Source organism: Canis aureus, chromosome 5 (assembly GCF_053574225.1).
Source record: "Canis aureus isolate CA01 chromosome 5, VMU_Caureus_v.1.0, whole genome shotgun sequence".
NCBI lineage: Eukaryota > Metazoa > Chordata > Mammalia > Carnivora > Canidae > Canis > Canis aureus.
Window position 1 is genome coordinate 6,595,739 of NC_135615.1, and position 25,688 is coordinate 6,621,426.

At 38.3% G+C, this 25,688-nt stretch overlaps 1 long non-coding RNA gene across 1 annotated transcript in view; it reads left to right on the forward strand.

Moving 5' to 3' along the window:
- Positions 1-25,688, forward strand: part of LOC144313648 (uncharacterized) — a 42,768-nt gene that overhangs the window by 13,106 nt on the left and 3,974 nt on the right. The window contains exon 2 of the long non-coding RNA XR_013379273.1: positions 20,260-20,457. This is a non-coding gene — a long non-coding RNA (uncharacterized LOC144313648). The remainder of the gene's footprint in view (positions 1-20,259; positions 20,458-25,688) is intronic.

Consider the following 25,688-nt stretch of genomic DNA (forward strand, 5'->3'; position numbering starts at 1 on the left):
ATGAGAGCCAGAGACAGAAAGGCAGAGACATATAGACAGAGGGAGAAGCAGGGTCCTCTCAGGGAGCCTGATGCGGGGACTCAATTCCTGGGCCAGGATCAACCGCTGAGCCACTCAGGCGTCCCTCTCATTGTCGTTTTGATTTGCATTCCCCCAATGATATATGTTGTGTATCTCTTAATATGCTTGTTTATTATCTGTATTTTTTTTTTTTTTGGTGAGGTGTTCATTTAGATCTTTCGCCATCTCTTTTCTTTCTTTCTTTCTCCTTTTCTTTTCTTTCTTTTCTTTTCTTTCTTTCTTTCTTTCTTTCTTTCTTTCTTTCTTTCTTTCTTTCTTTCTCTTTCTTTCTTTCTTTCTTCTTTCTTCTTTCTTTCTCTTTGCTTTGTTGTATTATTGTTGGAATGTAAGAGTTCTTTGTTTATTTTGAGAATGCTAAAATGTTTTAAAGTGTTTTATTTATTCATTTGAGAGAGACAGAGAGTGAGCGAGAATACAAGCAGGGTGGAAGGTCAGAGGGAGAGGGAGAAGCAGACTCCCTACTGAGCAGGTAGCCTGATGCAGGGCTCTATCCCCGGACCCTGGGACCATGACCTGAGCTGAAAGCAGATGCTTAACTAACTGAGCCACTTAGGAGCCCCAAAATTTTAATATCCAATTTCTGCTCACTCAATATTAATCCTAGCAAGGTCTAAAAAACCTCTTCCACCCCCATTTCCTTTCACACAGTGATAGCAAATGGCAGCTACCACCAGTCAGCTTTTGTATGAAAGAAAAGTGAAAAGTTGTTTAGTGCTATCAGTATGAAGTGTGACTATGCACACTGTAAAATCGATACTTAAAATCTTTTTGTCTATTAAAAGAGGCCAAGTGTTTTATCCAGTATGATTGTCAATGCTAGGTGCACATTGGAACCACTGGTGGAGCCATAAAAAGTACTGATGCCTTAGGTAAAATCCTAAAATAAGTGTTGATATCAAAACCAACTAAAACCATATGGGACACTACTATATACCCACTAGAATGGCTGAAATTAAAAAGATTGATCATACTAAATATTGGCAAGTGTGTGGAAGAACTGGAACTCTCATACATTGCTAATGGGAACAGAAATGGTACAACCACTTAGAAATTAGCAGTTTATTGAAAGGTGAAACACACTCACTATATGACCTGGCCATTCCATTCCTAGTATCTATCCAAGAGAAATAAAAGCATATGTCCACCCAAAGACTTGTTACATGTCTATACACAGCAGCTTTATTTGTAATAGCCCCAAATTGGAAACAACTCAAATCCCCATCATAGGTGAATGGATAAACAAATTGTGTAATAATTGTTCTATGGAATACTTCTCTGCAAAAAAAGGAATAAACTATATGTGTGCAGTTTGCTATATGTCAATTGTACCTCAGTAGAGTTATAAAAAAATCTTTTGCATCTTGGACTGTTATTTAATTCATGATTTCAAAAATGTAATTTAAAAACATATATTAAATTTTAGTTAGAATCTTATTCATTGAAAATAAGGGGAAATCTGAATTGTCTATGATATTAATGTTTATAACAAATATTGATGAATAAGGAAGGATCACTGCTTTAGATTTTCCAAAAATGAACATTTTATTGTTGGAAGCCTTGATCTAAAATATAAATGGGAAAGAGAAAGAGGGAACATAAAATTGTATGGGAAGAAATAAGGTATCAAATACCACAAACTTTTTAGAAGCTCTGTCTAATCCTACAGGTGACAACATGCTATTGGATACTGCAGAGCCTTACAGGTACTTAAGGACAGTGTTGAGGTAATAGTAGGTGTGTTTCTATAGCAAGAGTGTTTTATACCAGGACTAAACACTGAAAAAAAGCATATGGCTTAAGGAACACTAGTGTTATATATTTTAAAAGTTTAGAACACAAAATTTGCTACAGGTCTTTTACTCCAAGTTCTTTTATCCTCCTTTTTGCCAGATCCATATGGCTTTTGGTAATAGAAGCCAAAACACATGAACTTCTCAGACTATCTAGCAAAACTCCATTTCAGGTAATTTTTGGGAGCAGCATGAGATAGAGTTTGGGCTTATTGGCCACTATATGTCTTGCCTCCCTGAACTGTCATTCCTTGTTTACATAAAATTTAAACTTGCCTTTGTTAGGATAAAATTTGAACTCCTAGGCATGATCGCTAAGACTTTATCAGATCTGGTGCCAACCCCACTTCTCCAACTTCTTCTAGCTCAAGCCATATTGTCTTCCTGTCTGTTCTTGAAAATTAAGATGCTCTTTGCTGCCTGGAATGCACGTCTCTGGTTGTTTGCTTGAATGACATCTTTTCATCCTTTCAATCTCAGGTTTATGATGACCTCTTGCTTGTGTTAAGTAAGTTCCCTGAAGACATGGAAAGTAGCTGAAGTAGGGGTTAAGGTGCAGGTTGGAGGTAGGAGACTGAGGAGACCCAGCAAGGCTCCATTTCTCCCAGCATATTTTCCTAAACTGGTGCCTTTTCTATGAATTGTGTGAAATATTGCATTTAAACACCACAATCAGACTGTACCTGTGATCAGACTGAAATAGAAGAAGGTCAGGGGATCCCTGGGTGGCACAGCGGTTTGGCGCCTGCCTTTGGCCCAGGGTGCGATCCTGGAGACCTGGGATCGAATCCCACATCGGGCTCCCGGTGCATGGAGCCTGCTTCTCCCTCTGCCTGTGTCTCTGCCTCTCTCTCTCGCTCTCTCTCTCTCTCTCTGTGACTATCATAAATAAATAAAAATTTAAAAAAATTTTATAAAAAAAATAGAAGGAGGTCAGAAGATGGTGTTTATTAAAAAATATTCTCACCCTACCCTTAACTGTAACATGAAGCCAATAGGAATGTTTTCTTGCCTGAATCACAGGGTTGGTGTTTAGATAACACATGCAAGATTGCTTCAAAAACTGTAGACAGGAATAGATGTTAGTAATTTCAGGCTAGTGTGTTCTTCACACTGTAGAGGTGCCTTCCCTTGTGAAGGTCTTTTGCCAAGGACAAAGCAGTCAGCTCAGTGTGCTCCAGAAGAAGCTCTTGGTAGGCATTTCATTGCCTGCTCTGGGACCCCAAGGGACTCTGCACTTCATTGCTGCTCCTGCAGCAATCCTCAGACATTAAGTTAATAATAATAATGTTTATTCCATTCTCTCAATGAACATAGCAAAGAGATATATTTTAAATGGGACTTTTCTCCTTCCCTCCTCCATTCTCTTTCTCCCTTACCTTTCCTCCCTCTCTATGTCCCTGCCATTTTCCCTCCCTTCTCATCTTTGTCAGTTGAAGAAGGAATCTGGGCAAAGTGAAAAACTCTATATGAAAAAATGAATTTCAGTAAAATACATGGCAGAGGCTGTTGGTATAATAAAATGACTAAGCAGAGTTGCTAAGACCCCCACCAAATCTATCTCCACTCCTTCTAGTTTGCTTTGCTTTATCCAGTTTTATATCCTATGATCTCAGGTAAAAGTATAAAACAATTCACTGCTGGGAATTTAATTTTCTAATTAGAACCACATCAAATATATCTCTCTGTTTTTTAATTGTAGCTCATTCTCAACAGGGGATAAAACCCATACGTATGTCTTTCTCTCCTGAATCAATCAGTGAGATCGTAATTGGTAAAATCACTGCTTCTGTCTACAGTTCTCTTAAATTTCAGTTTCCATCCTTTTCTTGACAGATTCTAAGTTATTTTTATTATTTTAAAAAGGAATCTTACTCAGTTTTTTTCCTTAGTGTATCTTTCATGATGATGTGATTCTCTTTCATTTGAATCTGGTGAAGCTAATCCCAGCAGATTCCCAAAGGCAGGGTCACACAGTCTGGGGCCCCTGGCCCTCATCCCCTTCAGTCTATGGATCCTCTTGTGGTTGAAAATTCTCTATCCTACTTTGCCATTCTAGGCACACAGGAGAAACACCTGGCTAATTTCCATATCATGCTGGATAAAGATTCTGCATCTGCTCCCAGTGTGTATGTGTGTGGGGGGGTGTTCTCTAACCAACATGCAATTCTAAGACATTAGATGGACATCCTATCGTTCAACTCAATTCTGATACCACAGATTAAGGATTAGTCCTACAAGCCTGTCCCTCCCCCGCAACTTCAGATGCCAGTGTCACCTGGGATCCTGGCTCACCAGCTACAGATTGGAGGTTCCCACAGCTCCCTCCTTCGGTTTGGCTAATTTGCTAGATTGGTTCACAGAACTCAGGGAACCAGTTTACTCCTTGGATTACTGGCTTATTATAAAAGGATATAACCTGGGAACAGCCAAATGGAAGAGATGTATATGACAAGGTATGGGGAAAAAGTCACAGTTTCCATGCTCCCTCTGAGGGCACTGTTCCCCCCCAAATCACCACAAGTTTCACCAACCAGGAAGCTCTTTGAACCATGTCCTTTGTTGTTGTTGTTCTTTTTAAGATTTTATTTATTCATGAGAGACACACAGAGAGAGGCAGAGACACAGGCAGAGGGAGAAGCAGCCTCCCTGCAAGGGGTCTAATGCAGTACTTGATCCCAGGACCCCAGGATCACAACTGGAGCCAAAGGCAGATGCTCAACCACTGAGCCACCCAGGTGCTCCCAGTCCTTTGTTTTTTTTAAAATGGAGGCTTCATTACATAGGCATGTTTGATTAAATCATGGGCCTTTGATGATTGATTCTAACTTCTACCCCCTCTTACCTCCCCAGAAATCAGGTGGTGGGACTGAACATTCCACCCCTCTATCCATGGTTGGTTTCACTGGCAACCAGCTCCCAACTTTAGGTACTTTCCAAGTCACCTTGTTAACATAAACCCAGTTATGGTGAAAAGGAGCTTGCTATGAGCAACAAGACATCTATATCACCTTTATGGCTCTGAAGTGATTTCAGGAACTGAGGACAAAAGACCAAATATTACAGCAAAAGATGCTCCCATTGCTCTTGCTGCTGAGGAAATTCCAAGGCTTTTAGGAGCTCTGAGCCAGGAATCAGGACAAAGATAAAATATGTATTTTTACAAATCACAACAATACGCGAGGTCTCAGGGATTGTGAGAGGCATTTCTTAACCCATCTTCTTTGGCTTGCTAGGCAGTTGTCTCTACTCTCCCAATTGTGGGGGTTTGGGGGACACTGGCTCCTTCTAAAAGCAACCAGGATGGAATCAGGTTATAGATCCACCTGAATCAAAACTCTCATTTTTGCGGACTTGGCTGAAAGTTTGGTCAACCCATGCCAAGTGCCTTCTCTGTTCCTCCCAGACTCTATCCTGCCACCCAAGCTTTAACCAGAGGTTAGAAATGCAAGTAGGAAAAATGAATTCTGCTCAATTACATAAAATTTCAATTTTTTTCTTATATTTTGTGTTAGAGACCATCACTAAGATCCAATATTCACCACCTTCTTCTATAATACGGAGTTTTGGAAAATGTGTCCTATCTCCCCTGAATCTAGTTGAGGCCATGTCAATAAATTTTGGCTCATGAGAGATAAGTTGAAAGTATTACTTTAGACTTTTGGGAAGCCTCCTTCAAATGTGCCTTTCTTCATATCCTCCCTTCCTGCTACTTGGAATGGAAACCTTGGAGTGGCTCTCCTGGTCCATGAGGTAACCTTGAGTACAGAAGGCACACACTAAAGATGGCAAGACAGAAACATAGGAAGTACCTGAGGTTTGAAGGTTCTGTGGAACAGCTGTATTAGCCCTAGACTACCTACTTCTAGATTGTTGTTTTGTGAGGGAATAAGCTTTTGTGTAAGTCCCAATTTTAAAATCTCTATTATACCACCCAGGTGTCCCCTTATTTATTTATTCTTAAGAGAGGCAGAAACATAGGCAGAGGGAGAAGCAGGCTCCCTGTATGGAGCCTGATGCAGCACTTGATCCTGGGACCCCGGGACCACACCCCGAGCTGAAGGCAGATGCTCAACCACTGAGCCACCCAGGCGTCCAGTGAGTTCTGGTCTTAATGCTCACAAACTCATAACTACTGGGCGGTTTCCAGAACTGTGTGCCTTCATGTGCAGAGTTCTCAGCTTCTATTCGTAGCTGAATCTCAATACAAAATGCAATCTCATCTGTAAAACCTCTGGCTTCTCAGATGTGAGCATTCTGCTCATAAATCCCACAGATATAAACACTATCTTATTGTATTTTACTTCTTTATTTGCATGTCACACAGAATGTAATTTCCTTGACATCAGGCATATTGTCTGTTCTATGTCTAGATCTTCAGTTCTTAGAGTAGTCCTTGGTTCAATAAATACTTGTTGAATTGGGCAGCCTGGGTGGCTCAGCGGTTTAGCGCTGCCTTCAGCCCAGGGGGTGATCCTGGAGACCCGGGATCGAGTCCCACATTGGGCTCCCTGCATGGAGCCTGCTTCTCCCTCTGCCTGTGTCTCTGCCTCTCTCTCTCTGTGTGTCTCTCATGAATAAATAAATAAAATCTTAAATAAAAATACTTGTTGAATTGAATAAGTAAATTATTTATCTCTTACTTTGGTCAAAACAATTAGAGAACAATTCCAGACATGTTATAATGTTAATTAGGATCAGGATAGTAAATAAATTCTCTAAATTAATACAATATAGGCTTAAATGCCAGGACAGTGACCCAACATTGAAGAATGTCCATTTCTGTCTCATGTCAACATTGAGCCTGGTCTGGCGGCTCTGCTGTACAAGGCCATTAAAGATCCAAGATCCTTCTATTTTGTTGTTCTGCTGTGTAGATGTCCACAAGATGTTCACAAGAAATTTTCAGCAAAGGCATGTGTTGTTTTCCAAGGCTTTCTGGAGTCAGAATTTTGTTTCTTTTGAATGCACTCTTGTATGGGGACTGACCTCGAAGCAAGAAAAAGCAGCTCCTATTTATTCAAGTTAGTGGAGTCTTTGTATGGTGAAGTTCTGGGTTTCACTTATTTGACTTATTATTCATTGCATTTGATGCAGGCAGGCCAGGTTTGAGGATCAAGAGAGGGTCCTGCAGGACCAGTCAAAGGGCTCCTTGGCTTTGCTCAGGGTAGAAATAAAATGTGAACCAGCAGGAAGTGAGAGCAGGGTTTACTGAAGATATAGAGAGTGCAGATATAAACAGAGTATCTGGGAGACATAAAGGAAAGGACAGAGTCTCATCTTTGCATGGGGCCTGGGGTTTTTACTGACAATTGTGATCTGGTGTATATGTTCTCTCAGGCACCCAGCACCCGGTCAGAACAGGAACACGGTCTAGGTGCCCATCATAAGTCACTTCCTCCCTGGTGCCAGGGGTGTCTTGGCATCGAGAGGTCTAGTACTGGATTACACACATGATGGCCTTACCCAGTCATTCTTGCCCCATCATTCCTTAGGTGTTATCTGTCATGCTGGAAGATTCCAAAGAAATCATCAACTCCTCGTCTTTTACAAGAAGGACATACATTAAGGCACGTGTTAGCCAGGGGTCAATGCCAGGATATCATCTGTGGCATTTATGTGAAGTGTCCTCAGAGCTGTAAATGGGGACTTTGCATAGGCTAGAAAAATGAAGAAATGATGGGCAGCAGTAAATCCACACAAAGCCAGGAGGTGTTCAATGCCTTGGATGCCCTGGTACACACACTGTGAGGCATTACAGTCTCTTATGCACTTTTCTAGTTTTGAATCCTATTTCTTTTTCCTGTGTATTAATCTTCTAATCTATTCTAGCTTACCTCTTTGAGCTATGTAGTCTACTGTTAAATGCAATTGATTTTGTTCATCATTTTGGTTCTATCATTTCCATTTAATTCTTTTTTAAAAATATTTTATTTATTCATATGAGAGAGGAGAGAGAGAGAGAGAAAGAGCATAAACAGGGAAAGGGGAAGGGGAAGAGGGAAAGAGAGAATATTAAGCAGACTCCAAGCTGAGCTCAATCCCAGGACATTGGGATCATGATCTGAGCTGAAGTTGGACACACTTTACTAACTGAGCCACTCAGGTGACCCACCATTTAATTCTTTTTGAAACAGTTTCCAGTTTTCTACTGAGACTTTGCATTGTGTCATCTAACTTCTTGAGCATGTTAATCATAGCCAGTTTTTTTCTAGCTTTATGGAAATATAATTGACATACAACCTTGTGTAAGTTTGAATGTGTGCAATGTGATGATTTTATACATGTGTACATTGCATTTACCTCTCATAATTGCCACTTCCTGATTATGGTGAGAAAGTTAAAGCTCGGGATCCCTGGGTGGCGCAGCGGTTTAGCGCCTGCCTTTGGCCCAGGGCGCGATCCTGGAGACCCGGAATCGAATCCCACGTCGGGCTCCCGGTGCATGGAGCTTGCTTCTCCCTCTGCCTGTGTCTCTGCTTCTCTCTCTCTCTCTGTGACTATCATAAATAAATAAAAATTAAAAAAAAAAAGAAAGTTAAAGCTCTATTTTCTCAGAAGTTTTCAAGTATTCAATACAGTACTGTCAACTATGGTACCATGCTGTACATGGAATCCCAGAACTTACTCATCTTGGAACTGAAAATTTGTACTGTTTCACCCATCTCATTAGTCCCTGGCAACCACCATTCTATTCAGTTTATTAGGTTTTACAAGTGAGATCATGCAGTATTAATCTTTCTCTGTCTGATTTATTTTACTGAGCATATTGCCTTCAGGGTCTATTGATGATGTTGCAAATGGCAGGATTTCCTTCCTTGTCCTTGGTGACCAATACACTCCAGTGTGTGTGTGTGTGTGTGTGTGTGTGTGTGTGTGTGTATTTTCTTTATGCATTCATCCATCAATGGACACTTAGGTTGTTTCGTAACCTGGCTATTGGGAATAATCCTGCAATAAACATGAGGGCTGTAGATATCTCTTTGAGATAGTGACTTCATTTCCTTCACATACATAACCAAAAGCATAATTTCTGGTCATACGGTAGTTTAATTTTTAATTTTTTGAGAAACCTCTATCCTGTTTTCCACAGTGCCTACACCAATTTATATTCCTACCAACAGTGCTCCAGGGTTCTCTTCTCTCCACATCTTCACCAGCTTTTGTTATCTCTTGATAATAGCCATTCTGATAGGTGTGAGATGATATCTTATTGCAGTTTTGATGTGCATTTCCCTGATGATTAGTGATGTTGGTCTTTTCATGTACTTGCTGGAGATTTCTATAGAAAAATGTCTATTTAAAAGTACTCTGCCCATTTTTAAATTGGATTGTTTGTTAGTGGCTATTGACTTGTGTAAGTTCCTTGTATATTTTGCATATTAACCCCCTATCAGACATGGTTTGCAAATATTTTCTTTCATTTCATAGGTTGCCTTTTCATTTTGTTGATTATTATTATTTTGCTATACAGAAGCTCTTTAGTTTGATGGAGTCCCACTTGTCGATTCTTGGTTTTGTTTTTGTGCTTCTGATATCTCTGTCCAAAAATTTATTGCCAAGACCAATGTCAAGGAACTTTTTTCCTCTTTTCTTCTAGGACTTAAATTAAGTCCTTAATTCATTTCAAGTTAATTTTTGTTAGTGGTGTAAGATAGAGGTTCAATTTCATTCTTTTGCATGTCAATATCTAGTTTCCCCAATACTATTTATTTAAGAGACTATCCTTTCCCTGTTGAGAATTCTTTGCTCCATCATCAAATATTAGTTGACCATATATGCATGGGTTTATTTCTTGGCCTTCTATTCTGCTCCATTGATCTATGTGTCTGTATTTATGCTATTTTGGATACTAGTTTTTTATAATATGGTTTGAAATCAGTAAGTGTGATGACTCCCACTTTCTTCTTTCAATATTGCTTTGGCTACTTATGATCTTTCGTGGTTCCATGGGAATTTTAGTATTGTTTTTTTTCTATATCTGGAAAAATGCCATCAGAATTTTGATTGGAATTGCATTGAATCTGTAGATGGCCTTGGGTACTATGAACATATTACAATATTATTTCTTCTAATCCATGAGCATGGAGTATCTTTCCATTTATTTGTGTCTTTATCAATTTCTTTCCTCAATGTCTTAATTTTTGGTGTCTGGATCTTTAACTTCCTTGGTTAAATATTTTCCTAAATATTTCATTGTTTTTGATAATATTGTAAATGGGACTGTTTTCTTTATTTCTTTTTCAGATACTTCATCATTAGTGTATAGAAATACAACTGATTTTTTATATGTTGATTTCAGAACATTTTTGAAATCTTTGATTATATCTAATGATTTTTTGGTGGAGTTGTTAGGATTTTCAGTGTATAAGATCATGTCATCAGCAAACATAGGCAGTTTTACCTCTTTATTTTTTTAAAGATCTTATTTATTCATGAGAGATACAGAGAGAGAGGTAGAGACACAGGCAGAGGGAGAAGCAGGCTCCATGCAGGGAGCCTGATGTGAGACTTGATCCCGGATCCTGGGATCATGCCTTGAGCTGAAGGCAGATGTTCAACAGCTAAGCCACCCAGACGTCCCTTTCCTCTTCCTTTCTGACTTGGATGCCTTATCTTCTTTTTCTTGCCTAATTGCTCTAGCTGGGATTTTCCATATTAAAGTTGGATGGGAGTGGTGTGAGTGGGCACTTTTTTCTTGTTCCTGATATTAAAGGGAAAGCTTTCAACATTTCACCATTGAGTATAATGTTAGCTGTGTTTGATATATTTGGCCTTTCTATTGTTGAAATATGCTTCCTATATGCCTAATTGTTTGAGAATTTTTATCATGACAGAATGTTGAATTTTAATGATTTTTCTCCATCTATGAGATGATCATAGGATTTTTGTCTTTCATTCTATTAATGTGAGATATAAGTTATTAATTTACATATGTTAAATCATCCTTGCATCCCAGGAATAAATCTCACTTGCTTATGGTGTATGATCCTTTTAATGTGCTATTGAATTCATTTGCGAATATTTTGTTGAGGATTTTTGCACTTATGCTCATCAGGAATATTAACCTGTAAATTTTTTTTCCATAGTGTTCTTATCTGGCTTTTGTATGTATGTGATGTGGGCCTTGTAAAATGAGTTTGGGAATGTTGCCTCATTTTCAGTTTTTTGTAGAGTTTGAGAAGAATTGGCTTCAATTCTTCTTTAAATGTCTGGTACGATTTACTCATGAAGCCTTCTGGTCCTGGGCCTTTCTTGCTGGGAGATTTTTTTTATTACCAATTCAGTCTCCTTACTTGTTATTGGTCTGTCTGAATTTTCTATTTTTTCATGATTCAGTTTTGGTAGGTTGTCTCTCCAGGAATTTACCCATTTCTTCTAGGTTATCCAATTTTTTGGCATATAATTGTTCATTGTAATCTCTTATGATCCTTTGTATTTCTGTGGTATCAGATGCAGTCTTTTTTTGCATTAATAATTTTAATTACTTGAGTCCTCTCTCTCTCTTTTTCTTTCTTTTTTGGTAAGTCTAGGTAAAAGTTTGTCAATTTTCTTTATCTTTTAAAAAAAGAATCTTAGTTTTGTTAATCTTTTTGTTTTCCTATTCTCTATTAAGATTGTTTCTGCTATGATCTTTGTTATATCCTTCCTTATGCTAACCTTGGATGTAGTTTTCCTTGTTCCTTGAGGTGTAGAGTTAGGTTATTTATTTGAGATATTTTTCTTTTTTTCTTAAGATTCTGTTTATTTATTTGAGGGAGAGAGCACAAGCAGGGGGAGCAGCAAAAATAGAAACATAACACACCAAAACCTATGAGATGCAGCAAAAGCAGTTCTAGGAGGGATGTTTAGAGCTGGTTTCTAGGTGGGGTGGAACTGAAGCGAGGCCTTTGTGTAGGACCCCAAAAGACCGGGGAAGCTGGTCACTCACCTCACTCTTCCTCTCCCTGTGAGGGGGAACTCTTTCTAATTGGGAAGTTCCCTCTCGATGCTCAGCAATGCTGGCTTGGGGAATGGGATGATATATGCAAAAAGAAGCTGTCTTCCTTCCCTTTTTGTGCAGTTCTTCTCAAGTTTTTGTTCCACTGGGTTACCAAAGTTTCTTATGTGGACTCCCAAACACTCCCAGAGCTGTTTCTGTTCATGGATAGTTGTATAACTGTTGATCTTTGTTGGGGGACAGAGGCTAGGCTACTCTGCCATCTTGGTTCCATTTTGGTTCCATCACTCTCCCTGATAGGCATTGAAATATATGTAATACACACATATAACAAAAACAAAGCCAGACACTTTTCTCATACTACATACAGATGTAGGAAAGATTTAATATTAAAAGACAATTAACAATTAGATACAATTTTGGAGAGCAAATTTTGAAATATGGAAATCCTACAGACAGACCAAGAAACCCAGTAATCAGAAAACCAGGTATGTCTTTCTATATATATATATATATATATTTTTTTTTTTTTAAGGTTCATGGCAAGAAAGCTTTACACTAAATAAAAAGGGAGACTGGAAAATATATTTTCAATAGATGTTACAGGCAAAACTATTAATATCCATAATAATAATTTCTCTGGATTAATAAGACATAGAAAACACACAAGGAAAGAAAGGGCAGAGGTGAGTCATGAAAAATAAAATGTAATAATCAATAAATACATGAAAAGATTCTCAAACTTGCTAGAAGTCAAATCAGTGAAAGTTAAGGCATTTATATTTTTAAATCATATAACTGGAAGAAAAAAGAAATAGAAATGAAGGAGAGAGATCACATCATGGGCTGTCAAAGGTACAGGAAAGTAGGTGTTCTCTTACTTTGCTTCTGGCAGTAGTGAATTGCTGTACCTTTTCTGAATGTAATCGGACTATATTTATTAAAATCTTAAAAAATCCATTCTCTGGCATGGGAATTTCCATTTTGAAATCTATCCTATGAAGATAATGGTATATAAAGCCTATATTCCTAAATATTTATTATAGCATTGTTTGTAGTGGCAAGAAAACTGAAAATGATTTGGTTGTTTGTGAATTAGTGAATGGCTAATTTAGAATAATGTTAAAAAGCCCAAATTACATTCATTCTTAGAAAGACACTCATACAGAACAATGTCATGTGACCTTGTTTCTGCAGCAAAAACTGCCCCAGGGGAGGAAGTGCCCTGACTTTGATTTCAATATTTTACAATATCTTTGAAACCTTCTTTATCTTTGAAATCTCTCAACATGAAAAGGTTTAGGTATTTGCATTTATCATCTATTCTGCTGTGCTTGGGTATGGATTTTGGCAATTCTTTTTGATACAGTGAGCTTTGCTTAGATATGCAGTTAAATAATTGTTTCTCCTATTAAAATGAATATAGGGTGATGGACACTGAGGGGGGCACTTGACGGGATGAGCACTGGGTGTTATTCTGTATGTTGGCAAATTGAACACCAATAAAAAATAAACTTATTATTAAAAAAAGAATATATATTTCTTTAATTTTTATAAATTGATAAACATATAAAATATAAAAAAGAAAAAATCTTAAAGGACAATTTATTTTCTAAGTATAGGAAGAAGGGGCTTGAAATATCAGGAAGAGTGTCAAGACTACAAAAGGGTGAGAGCAATTTGACAAGAAACCAGGAAGAATTGTGAGGCAGCATTGAGCACCCATTTGAGTTTGGGGACCATGATTCATGGGGCTACTAGTATGCTCTAATGTGTGACTTTCTCTGGTAGTGCTTCACAGAGCTATGGAGAAGGAAGCATCTTGCAAACCCTAACTGGGCCTGTGAAAAGATACCAGATCGAGGTAGTTAAAGTTTTCTGCAGCATCTTGCTAAGATGAAGGATCATTAAGTATAAGCTAATTGAGTATAGAAATGAAGGAAAGGGAGGCCAGTGGCTTGGAGAAACCAGAGTAGTCAATAGGTTGGTCCTGTGAAGTTGAAGAATAGTTGAGTAGGAAAACTTGAACACAGTTAAGGCAATATTAAAAATATTTCACAACTGTAAAACATGGGTATTGACCAATCAGATGGATATCCAGTCAACTGACACAATAACCATATTTGTGGGTGGAGCCTGATATCACTTGGATGTGGGACTGAGCAGTAGAGGAGTTGAGATAAACATTATGGGGGCTAAAGATATCTGGGAACTGAGGGATAAGCATTTTGTCTGAATTGTCCTTGTGGACACTAATGTCATATCATATGATGACAGGAAATGAGGTCTACCTCTTTCTAAAGAGATTGTGAGCCTCTTTAGTGTCAATTCTTCACTGAGTGACTGGTTTTGGTGGGAGGATTGGTTGGTGATGACCATGACAAGAAGGGGTAAGGGTGGTAAAGCCTAATGGCATGAGAGCCTAAAGAGCAGAGGTTTTATAAGAGTGTGAAGGAGAAATGGGGAGCATGGGGGACACCAACACTGAGAACCTCCCAAAACTGGGGGCCTGTGGGAGTAGCCACAGTTGGGGCATGCTGCAGTATGAACAGGTTTTAGATAAGGCTAGAAAGTGAGTGCTTTCAAGGAATTTATACTCTAGTAAGGGAGATGGGTGAAAAAGTCAATGAAAATAGTGATTTGATAAAGCTTAAGGTGCTATGATAAGCATAAAAGAGGAACTATTTTTTTTAAAGATTTTATTTACTTATTCATGAGAGACAGACAGAGAGAGAGAGGCAGAGACACAGGCAGAGGGAGAAGCAGGCTCCAAGCAGGAAGCTCAACGTGGGACTTGATCCCGGGTCTCCAGGATCATACCCTGGGCTGAAGGCAGCGCTAAACTGCTGAGTCACCCGAGCTGCCCAAAAGAGGAACTATTAACATAATTTTGGGGGTTTCTGGATAAATGAGATCTCAATGAATGACAATAATAAAATATTATTATAAAATATAGCAAAAAAAAAGTAACAACACAGTTTCACATTTATTGAGGGTTTACCACCCACTGGGCACTTTATATGTTTTTTCCTTAATTTCTACAACAACCCCATTAGGTAATACAATTATCCTTCCTCAATTTATAGGCAAGTACACAGAGAAATCAACTAACTTCTGCAACAGTATGGCCAGTGTGGAAGTCACTGTGATACACTTCCCAAATCCCCAATAGCTGGGAGTGCCGCCAGCTAACAGTCCTCAGTGGTCAGCCCTTTCTGGAAATTGCCCTCATCTAGAGAGAGGTGTCTTGCCCAAGGTCACCTCCCTCTCCAGGGGACAGCCTACACACATGAATGGCTGATGTGGACAGATGAAGGCCTGGCTCTTTTGCTGCATTTCCTTCCAACTGTACCTAGGAAATGCACTAGGACAATTCTGAAGGGCCATCCTAGTTTCAGAAAGTTTGCTTGAGACCTTTGTTGAGACTACATAGGAGACTGGTTTCTTCCCCTGTCCAGTGCTGCTTTGTTCCTTCCCTTTCAGGTATTTACCTATAGATCACCCTCCAATAAATCCCCTGCACTCTGATCTACAACAGTTGATGCCAGGAAAGGTTTGAGAAAGTAGAGGTTAAAAAGACAATGTAGAGTTGGATCACCTGCCAGCTGTTTTGAAATGAGGATCCCATCACTAGAGATAAGGGTGAACAGGCAGTTCCTAGCTTAAGGTAGCAAAGCAATTGTGAAAAACATCCCCGGTGCCTGCATGGCACAGTTAAGCATTAGATTCTTGGTTTTGGCTCATCAGGTGGTGATCTTAGGGTGGTAGATCCAGACCCATGTTGGGCTCCATGTACAGTGTAGAGTATGCTTAAGACCGTCTCTCCCTCTCCCTCTGCCCCTCCCCACTGTGTATGCCCTCTCCCTGTCTCTCCCTCTCTCATAAATAAATAAATAAATAAACAAACAAATAAATAAATAAATAAATCTTTAAAAAAAAAAACAAGGGGCACCTGCATCAAGGTGGCTCAGTTGGTTGAGTGTCTGCCTTCAGCTCAGATCATGATCCCAGGATCCTGGGATCAAGTCCCACATTAGGCTCTCTCCTCAGCAGGGAGCCTGCTTCTCCCTCTCCCTCTACTTGCTGCTCCCCTGCTTGTTCTCTCTCTCTCTGTCATATAAATAAATAAAATCTTTAAAAACCCCACATCCAGTCTTAGTGAACTGAGGTAGCATAGAGTTGGAAGGAAATGTACTTATGGAGGGAATGTTAAGTCCATGAGACATAGGGAGAGGCTATCTATAAAGGTGTTGGAATTGAGTGGCTGTTACTAACTGCAGTTGATGCTTTGAAAAGACTTTGACTGACATGAGACATGAATCAAGCATACTGTCCTTGGTAGTGCTTCTCATTCATATAGAGTGAATACTCAATTTGGCAGGAGATGAAGATGCTGCTGCTTCCTTTGGGATTTCCAAGATGTGGTGAGGGGTGTATAGACATATAGGGTTTGGAGATCAACTGAAATATGAGCTCTGGAGTTACAGGTCTGGGAGTTGCCAACATATATATGGTAATTGAAAAACGATAGCCAGGGATAAAATTTAGGGGATTGTGTAGGGAAGATGAGGGATGGGCTTGTCAAAGGCAATGTATGACTCATGGTGTAGCACTGGGGACCAAAGTTGGGACTCTGAGGACACAGAATACTAAGAATGGGTAGAAGATGATGAGCTCATGAAAAGATTTTCCTTCAACCAGAGAAGTCAGAGAAAAATCAGGAAAAAGCGATGTCCGTGAAGGTGGTGTGGTGCAGCAGAATGCAGAGGCTTTAGCTAGAAGTGGGTATGGGATTAAGGGAGCGTCCCTTTATTGGTTGTTGTTAAACATGAGAGAGAGCAGAGAACCTTTGCAGGAAGGAATAAGGAGGCGGAGGGGATGGTACCAGGAAGCAGGGAGGTCCTCAGGAGGCAGAAGGGGATGGGTTCCAGAGTAGAGGGGATGAGTTAGCCTTGCCAAGCAGGAAGAAGGCAGAGTGGAGCCCAGTTGCATATAAATTGATAGTGGCAGAATGCTGATGGAGTTGGGACCTGATGACTTTTAGTTTCTTCTCTGTGAAGCAGGAGGCAAAAACAATGGCTAAGGACAAGTGGGCCTGAGAGGTCAGAGGTTCCAGAAAATTGCTGTGAGGAGCCGAGTGGAGACTGATGAGGGCAACATAAGGGGATGGCTAGGGAGCAGGGAGCACCCAGTTGACTTTGGGGTGTGAATTATGAATAGCCCCATCTGAGTGGTTAAGTGCTCAGCAGCTGGGGATTGAGCCATGAGTTGACTGAGAGATTTAAGAATCTCAGGAAGGGGGACGCAGGCGTGGGTGGCTCAGCCATTGAGCATCTCAGTGTGTGATTCTGGGGTCCCGGGATCAAGTCCCACATCCGGCTCCCTGCATGGAGCCTGCTTCTTCCTCTGCCTGTTGTCTCTGCTTCTCTCTGTGTGTCTCTCATGAATAAATAAATAAAATCTAAAAAAAAATCTCAGAAAGGGAGATGCTGAAGTGATGCCAAATGGGGTCTACAGAAAAAAGAGGAGGGGGATGATAGATTGAGAGAAAGTTGAGATAACATCACCATTGGGGTATTAGTACATCCAATATTTTTTCATCCTTTCTCCAAGGGACAGAAAACCCTATTTATCACATACCAGTTCTTAGAAATCTGTCCTCAGGGAATAAAGCAAATGTAGCATAAGCTGGCTATTTATTTATAACCCTAATAAACCAGTAAAAAATTAGGCAATATAAGAGGCAAAATGATGTAATAGAAAAAACTCAGACTTGATCTTGACAGAGCCCAGTTAGATTTAGACAGACTAGGGTTTGAATTCCAGAGCTTCCAAGATGCCTGACCTTGGGCAAGGCAAGGTCATCTCAGTTCATCTTTTATAAAGTAGGGATAATAGTACCTGTCTGAAGAGCACTTAAAGTAACACAATTCAATTCTTACATATTCCTAACACATCTTGTTGCTTTAAAAATATTACTCAATTCTTTATTCTTTATTCCTTATATAAGTTCAATAGAGATATAAAGGACCAAGGAGCCTCTTATAATTTTTTTAAATTTTTATTTATTTATGGTAGTCACAGAGAGAGAGAGAGAGAGAGAGGCAGAGACACAGGCAGAGGGAGAAGCAGGCTCCATGCACCGGGAGCCCGACGTGGGATTCGATCCCGGGTCTCCAGGATTGCGCCCTGGGCCAAAGGCAGGCGCTAAACTGCTGCGCCACCCAGGGATCCCCAAGGAGCCTCTTTAAAACTTTGCTGATCCTCGTTTTCTCTGCTGTTGTCATTGTTTTTTATCTTCCCCTTTCCTTGTTTTATTTATTTTTTTTTTATTTTTATTTTTTTTCCCTTTCCTTGTTTTAATGCTGTCAACATCCCTTTGTATATAGCCCTCCTGCTCAGGCACGTACATGTTTATATAATTCAACTTATAAACCCCAAGTCCTAGAATGTCTGTATTCACTAAGAAGATCCCTACAAGGTAAATATGAGCTAAGTATACCCTAAAACAAAAGTTGTGGTTTCAGTCCACTGGGTCAAAGTAAATTGTGATGATTTGGGACCGGGTGACAGAACTCAGACTCCTGTTAGCCTTCTTTTTATTGTGTGATGTGAGCTTGGTCAGAACAAGGTACACTTCTTTGCCTGGGGTTAAATCTAGCATATTTTCTGAGTCTTGTTCCTTCATTTAGGTTGAACCCAATTTAGATGTCTCAGTTACCTCTGGAGTCATCTCAGTGACAAAAGTAATCAGGAGAATTTAGGAATATTACTCAGGAATTAAATCTAAATCATCAAGTGGAGAGTACCGACCAAGGTGTCAAGATATTTAGCTCTGCTCAGAATCCAGTGGGCTAGTCACTTCTTCCCTGGGGCCTACTTTTCTCATCTGTAAATGAGAATTGACCTTGGGGTGGGGAGGGTGACCCATAAGGACTCTGATGCTACTTGATTCTGTACGTCTGTAGTAGAGAGCATGGCTAAACTCCGTCACATTTAACACAGAACCTCAGAGAGGGTCAAATTCCCTAGTATTTCAAACCACCAAAGCCACCGAAAGTAATCTTGGCAGTCTCTGGGCACTTTTGTCGTTGTTGTTGCCAAATCATTAGGAAGGGACTGCACCTGTTCTAGGTAGTCATTGCAGAGATCTAAAGGAATGCTTCATCTTTAGGTCCTTGGGAGTCTTACTAAGGAAGGGACATTGGATATTGTAGGTAATTAATTAGATTGACTATTTGGTGTCATGTAAAGCTAAAATAATTAGGAAAGTATTCTTGGCAAGAACATTACACATACACATATACACACACAGAGAGAGAAAACTATTGATGCTAAAGTGGTTTGTAGAAAATTTATGGACAGAACTTCTCAAGTAGCCTTTTCTATTAAAAAAAAAATCAATGTCTGGGATGAGACTTTTATCAGGAAAATACCTAGCAAGATCTCATATTACTTTTACTCCCTCCCCTAACAGGCCTATTCCAAACTACAAACATTAGTTTAGTTGTGAGCCCACTTAGTTACCGATTATTCAGTAGTGTTGGTTAATAGGTAGAGTTAAGTGTTACTCTACATTTTCAGGCGTTAGATAAAAATCTTTCACTCTCTTTTCTGAAATTGTGTGATTTCATTTGGCCAGAATTGTCTGAAATGTTAGCAGTCAAATTTCCAGCTATTGCGTGGTTACACAAATTTTGTGACTAAGTAGAAAAATGGAGAGGAGGGAATGTTAGTATATTATGGTCATCCTATTAAATTAGTATTCCTAATTGATCTTCCAAATTCCCTTCTAAGTTGTTTGTTTTTAGCATCCACTAGTGGTTTGTGTTTTCCTTTTCTTATTCCATAAACAAGTCATTAATCTATGAAATAAGAAAAGAACAGAACCTATGCCTCATCAAATTGGTCACCCTCTGATGAAAAGCCTAAGTGAAAACATACATGCATACACACAAATGCACATGCACCTGATATTCACCGGTACATAAATAAACACATAAAAACCTATGATCCCATTATCCATCTTCTCCAAAGGCAGGGATGAATTGCAGAGTTAGCATTTTCTGTTTACTGATAAATTCTGTGGATAGCTTTGGGTAACCACAGGCTAAGTGGTATTGTGCTTTGAGCTGTGGTTGTATGTGGAATTTAAAACCACATAGTTTTTATATTAAGAACTAGTACTTTTGGTTTTCAGAAGCACCTATTAAATTTTGATACTCTAAAGCCTTAAGTAATGTAAGGTTTTTGTATATGCAAAAAAACCCCGAAGAGCCTAAAGCTTCATGTTGGGGTATAGATAGAATGTTCAGGACACTTATGATTTAAGTTTAAAGTTGCCAAAATAAGAAGTCATATTATTAACATTGTTGTTTTAAACTCAAAACATTGCCTGAAATGAAAAATGGCGAGCCGTTATGTATGACATTATTGTTCTAACTGCAGGAGAAAATGGAATCCCATCTGAGGATGCACTGGTCCTGCAACTGGTCTCTGCAAAGGGACAAGAGAAATTGGTAGAGATGCTAAAGAGCCAGCACACGATTTGCAGGAGAAACTTACAAAACAACAATAAATATCGATTATCCAGTGAGGAGCTATTCTACACCAGTGGAAGAAAATGCAAGAGCAAATGAATCTGATGTAAGTTCAGTATGGCACCTGAAGCCGATGTGTTTCCATAGCTTGTGGACAGCCAGCATAATTTGAAACTCATCTTCAGGGACTATAGAACCATGTCAGAAGTCATCTCCAGAAGTCATACCTTCTGCAGAAAGTTGAAGCAGGTATGAAAGTGATTAATGTTGGAGGAAAGCTCTCTAGACTGTGGCCTTTGTGAAAGGGATGAATTTTGCAATTTTTAAGAGATCATCACAGTGTGGAAAATAAACTTTTGCCCTGCTGGGTTTTCCCCAATTTTCTGAATGTTCCACAAACATGGATCAGATTTGTCAGGTGAAATATTATAGTTTTATCTATTATTATTAGGGATTTAAAAATACCACTGTAAGGCAATGGTCTACTTTCTCTAAAGTTATTGAAGTAATTATGATCTTTACATTTAGTTTTACTTGGTTAAATGTAAATACAGTAATGTAAAATATTTCAAATTAATTTTTAAGTGGTACATAATAAGCAATCTGAAAAGCTTTATTTGCCAAAAATGTACTGGTAAAAAGAATGTAACCTAAGTAACCTCTTATGTGATGATGGAAAAGATGCTAGGATTTGAAGCTGATGGCCAATAAAGAATTCTTGAGATGTCTTTGGTGCAAAAAGATGGTTTTATTAAGGCACGGAAATGGGACCCATGGGCAGAAAGAGTTGCACTGGGGTCATGAGGAGTGGCCCATTACATACTTTCAAGTTGGGAGGGAGTTAGGGATAGCCTAAGGCTCTAAGGAATTTGGAAGCAAGGTTTCCAGGACCTCAAAGGGGCTACCTAATGTTGGGAAAAAGATGTTTATTACCGGCTAATAAAGCTTTAGGCATAAGACCCTTCAGATGTATATGGACGGGCCATATGCTTGGGGGATGGTTGCCAACATGTATCTTAGGGGGTAGAGATAAAGGAAATTTCCAAGGGAATTTTTGTATGTTAAAGTAGACTTAGAGAATTCTGGGGATCAGGCTAAGATTGCCTTTTGCCCTTAGCAATGTATTAACATCGAGGCAGTTGAGTCCCTAGAGGAATGTCATTCTGCCTGCTTCAAAGACTTGTCAATGGACTGTGGGTAGTAAGGAAATTTAATAATTTTTCTCCTGCCTTTGTTTCCCAGATCATTATGCACATATTTGCAAACAGGATATATCTAAATTTGGTTGATATTTCTAGCTCAAACTTCTTTGTCTTTCCATAATTTAGTGAGAAAGGAACATATTTTCCTCAAATAAGGTGGCCAAATCAACGTTTTAGTATTCTTATACCATCTCTATTTTTGTGACTCACAATGCGATTATCATGCTTTTCAGGATAGAGAAGAATGCACCGAATCTTCAAATATATGTGGTGAAAGGACAAAATGTCTGAATACCCTAGATAATCTATTTACAAAGCATCTAGTTTTCATAACAATGAAAGGGTAATAATAAGAAAATAAGAAAAGGTAAAAATAAGAAAGGGTAATAATAGTCCCCGATTTGATCATTTGGGGCTTTTCAAACACATACATGCTCTTACAAACTTAAACACACAGGCCATGAATCCTTGCTCAACTGCATATAGATTTGTAAGTTTCTGGACTTACTGGGGGAAATTCTAGTTCTAAGTTGTCTTCTTTTTACTTCTTAGCCATTTTTTAAAAAAAATTCTTCACCCACTGCCTGTGAATTCTCAGGAAACTCAATGATATTTTATTCTTTAGCAAGGAAATATGTAATTTAAAATGTAAGTTAGATGTTAACAACTAAACAATGTATTTGAAAGCCAAAAAGACTTGAGTTAGGTTGTTTGAATTTCCCGGATGCTTCCTTGAATTTAGGTAACTGATCTAGCTCAAAAAAAGTTAGAACTAGTTCTCTGATGAAGGAGGGACTCCTTCATGGCTGATGGAGGAATTCATTATCAGGGTTAGATTATGTTTTATTTTCTATCTGAGCAGAATCCAGTGTCAATGATAGAAAAGAAAAATGGAAGAGTGTGGTCTCAGAGCACCTTCCTTTGTGGGATGAGCTCGCTGAGCAGATGGAAGAGAGCAACGGATCTCCTACTTTCCCCTCTTATTCAGGGCTGTGAGCAAAGGACTACTTTTTGTCATTCCTTCCCATCATTAGTTACCAGGAAGAAGGGGGGATAAATCTGAGTGAAAAACTGCTTATGTGAAGGAGGAGTATATTTTGATTATAGATGAAGGCTGATAGAGGACTTGATTACCATCTTTAAGTTTATGAGCATTTTTAAAGAAATGTGTATTAGAAAAGTTGTTGATTAAAGATAGAAGCCTGAACATATGAATGTAGACTAATTGGTGACTTGAGGTTTCTGCAGTATTTTTCTCATTTATCAGCAAAGGACCTGGATGTTACCTGATTGTACCTTTTTGGGAGTGGATGGCTATTTTCATTTAAGCCTTTTGCCTGATGAAGTTAGGTTGTCCAGTGGACTGTGTCTGCAGTTTTTGAAGTTGTGCCTGAAACTGGAAGTATATTTAGTTTGAATTATGATAGATTTAAGAGAGTTCATGGAAATTTATGGTATGGTTAGCTCACAAACAAATTTTTTCCACAAAAAAAAAAAATGGGTGTTTGTGATTCAAAAATTTTGTAGTTTCTGATTTTGCTTTTGTGTTTTGTTTGTTTCCCCTCCTCCTGAGCTAGTTATCTTTTGATATTAATAGCTTTAGAATCTTGGGGTTAAAAAAATAACAACAACAAAGGAATGAAAAAGAGTGAAACTAGCTTCTGGGACTTCTAGAGCACCAATCCCAGAAAGGTGGAAAAGAAAGAAAGGGACACAAAGTGTATTCAAAGAAATAATGACTAAAAAATTCTCTAAACTGGGATAAAAAAACAGCTATCAGATGCAGGAACACACAGAGTACTAAATAAGATGAATCTATGGATACCCATACTGCCATATACCATGGAAAAGAGTATGAAGTTCCTCGAATTATTAAAAATAGAATTATCATACAATCCAGCAATTCCACTTCTGAATGTATATCCAAGGCAACCAAAATCACTATCTTAAACAGATTATCTTCACTCCCATGTTCACTGCAGCATTATTCACAAAAGCCAAGATATGGAAACAACTTAAGAGCCCATTGACAGATGAATGGATAAAGGATATATATGATATATATATATATCATATGTATATATATGACAGTACAGGTGACCTTGGTCTATGTGATGCTAAGTAAAATAAGCCACATACAGAAAGACAAATAACACTACATGTTATCACTTATATTTGGAATTTAAAGAAAAGTCTGTCTCATGTAAACAGAGACTAGATGAGTAATTGTCAGAAGCTAGGTGAGAGGGTAAGAGAAATAGGAGAGGTTGATATAGGGGTACACAATTTCAAATAAAAGATGGATAAGATATGAGACTCACTTCAGACCTAAAGCACATACAGATTGAAAGTGAAGGGATGGAAAAAAATATTTCATGCAAATGGAAATGAAAAAAAAAAACCCAAGGTAGCAATACTTCTATAAGAAAAAATACAGTTTAAAACAAAGACTAACACAAGACAAGAAGGGCATTACATATGATAAAGGAATCAATCTAAGAAGAGGATATAACAATGATAAATATGCATCAACTTAGGAGCACCTAAATACATAAGGCTAATATTAGCAGACTTAATGAGAGAAATTGACAATAGAATAATAATAGAAGACTTTAGCACCCCACTTACATCAACGAATGCATCATTTAGGCAGATAATTATTAAGGAAGCAATGTCTTCAAATGACATATAGACCTGATGGACATAACAGATATATGCAGAACATTCCATAAAAAAACCAATAGAACACAGATTATTTTCAAGTGCACCTGGAACATTCTCCAACACATATCACATGTTAGGCTACAAAACAAGTCTCAATAAATTTATGATTGAAATCACTTCTTGCATCTTTTCTGACCACAATGGTATTAAAAAAGAAATCAACCACAAGAAAAAAACTGGAAAAAAACAGAAACACATGGAAGTGAAACAATGTGCTACTAAACAACCAATGGGTCAACAAAGAAATCAAAGAAGAAAGAAAAAAAGATACATGGAGACAAATAAAAATGAAAAAACACAGTAGTCCAAAATCTTTGGGACACAGTGGAAGCAGTTTCAGGAGGGAAATTTATTATAATACAGGCCTACCTCAAGAAACAAGAAAAAGCTTAACTAAATAATCTAAACATACACCTAAACAAACTAGAAAAAGAGGAACAAACAAAGCCCAAATTGAGTACACAGAAGAAAATATTAAAGATCAGAGCAGAAATAGTGACAGAGACAAGAGAGAAAGAGAGAGATTAGTGAAACCAAGAACTGATTCTTTGAAAAGATAAAATTGATAAACCTTTAGGTAAAGTCATCAAGACACAAAGAAAAAGGGTCCAAATAAATAAATCAGAAGTGAAAGAAATAACAACCGACACCACAAAAACACAAAGGATTGTAATACTACAAAAAAATATATGCCAGCAAATTGGACGACCTAGAAGTGGGTAAATTCCTAAAAAATACAATCTTTCAAAACTGAAGTAGGAAGAGATAAAATATCTGAAAAGACCAATACTAGTTATGAAATTGAATTGATAATCAAAAAGCAACCCCCCTCCCAGAAAAAGTCCAGGACTAGATGGATACACAGGTGAATTCTTAAAACATTTAAAGAAGAGTCCATACCTATTTTCCTCAAACTGTTCCAAAAACTAGAAGAGGAGGGAAAGATTCTGAATACATTCTACAAGACTAACATTATCAGGGATGCAGGAGTGGTACAATATTTGCAAATCAATCAAAGTGATATACCACATTCACGAAATGAAAAGTAAAAACCATATGGTCTTCTCAATAGATGTAGAAAAAAAATTTGACAAAGTTCAACGTTCATATATGATAAAAGCTTTCAACATAGTGGGTTTAGAGGGAATTGGCCTCAATAAAATAAAGGCTCTATATGGAAAAACCTGCAGCAAACATCAAACTTAATGTTTGATACTGAGAGCTTTTTCTTTAAACTCAGGAACAAGACAAGGATGTCCACTCTCACCACTTTTATTCCACATTAGTATTGGAAATCCTGGACATAGCAATAAGACAAATAAAATACAGTCATATTGTTAAGGAAGAAGTTAAACTGTCACTATTTGCAGATGATATGATATTATAAGTAGAACACCCTAAACAATCTACC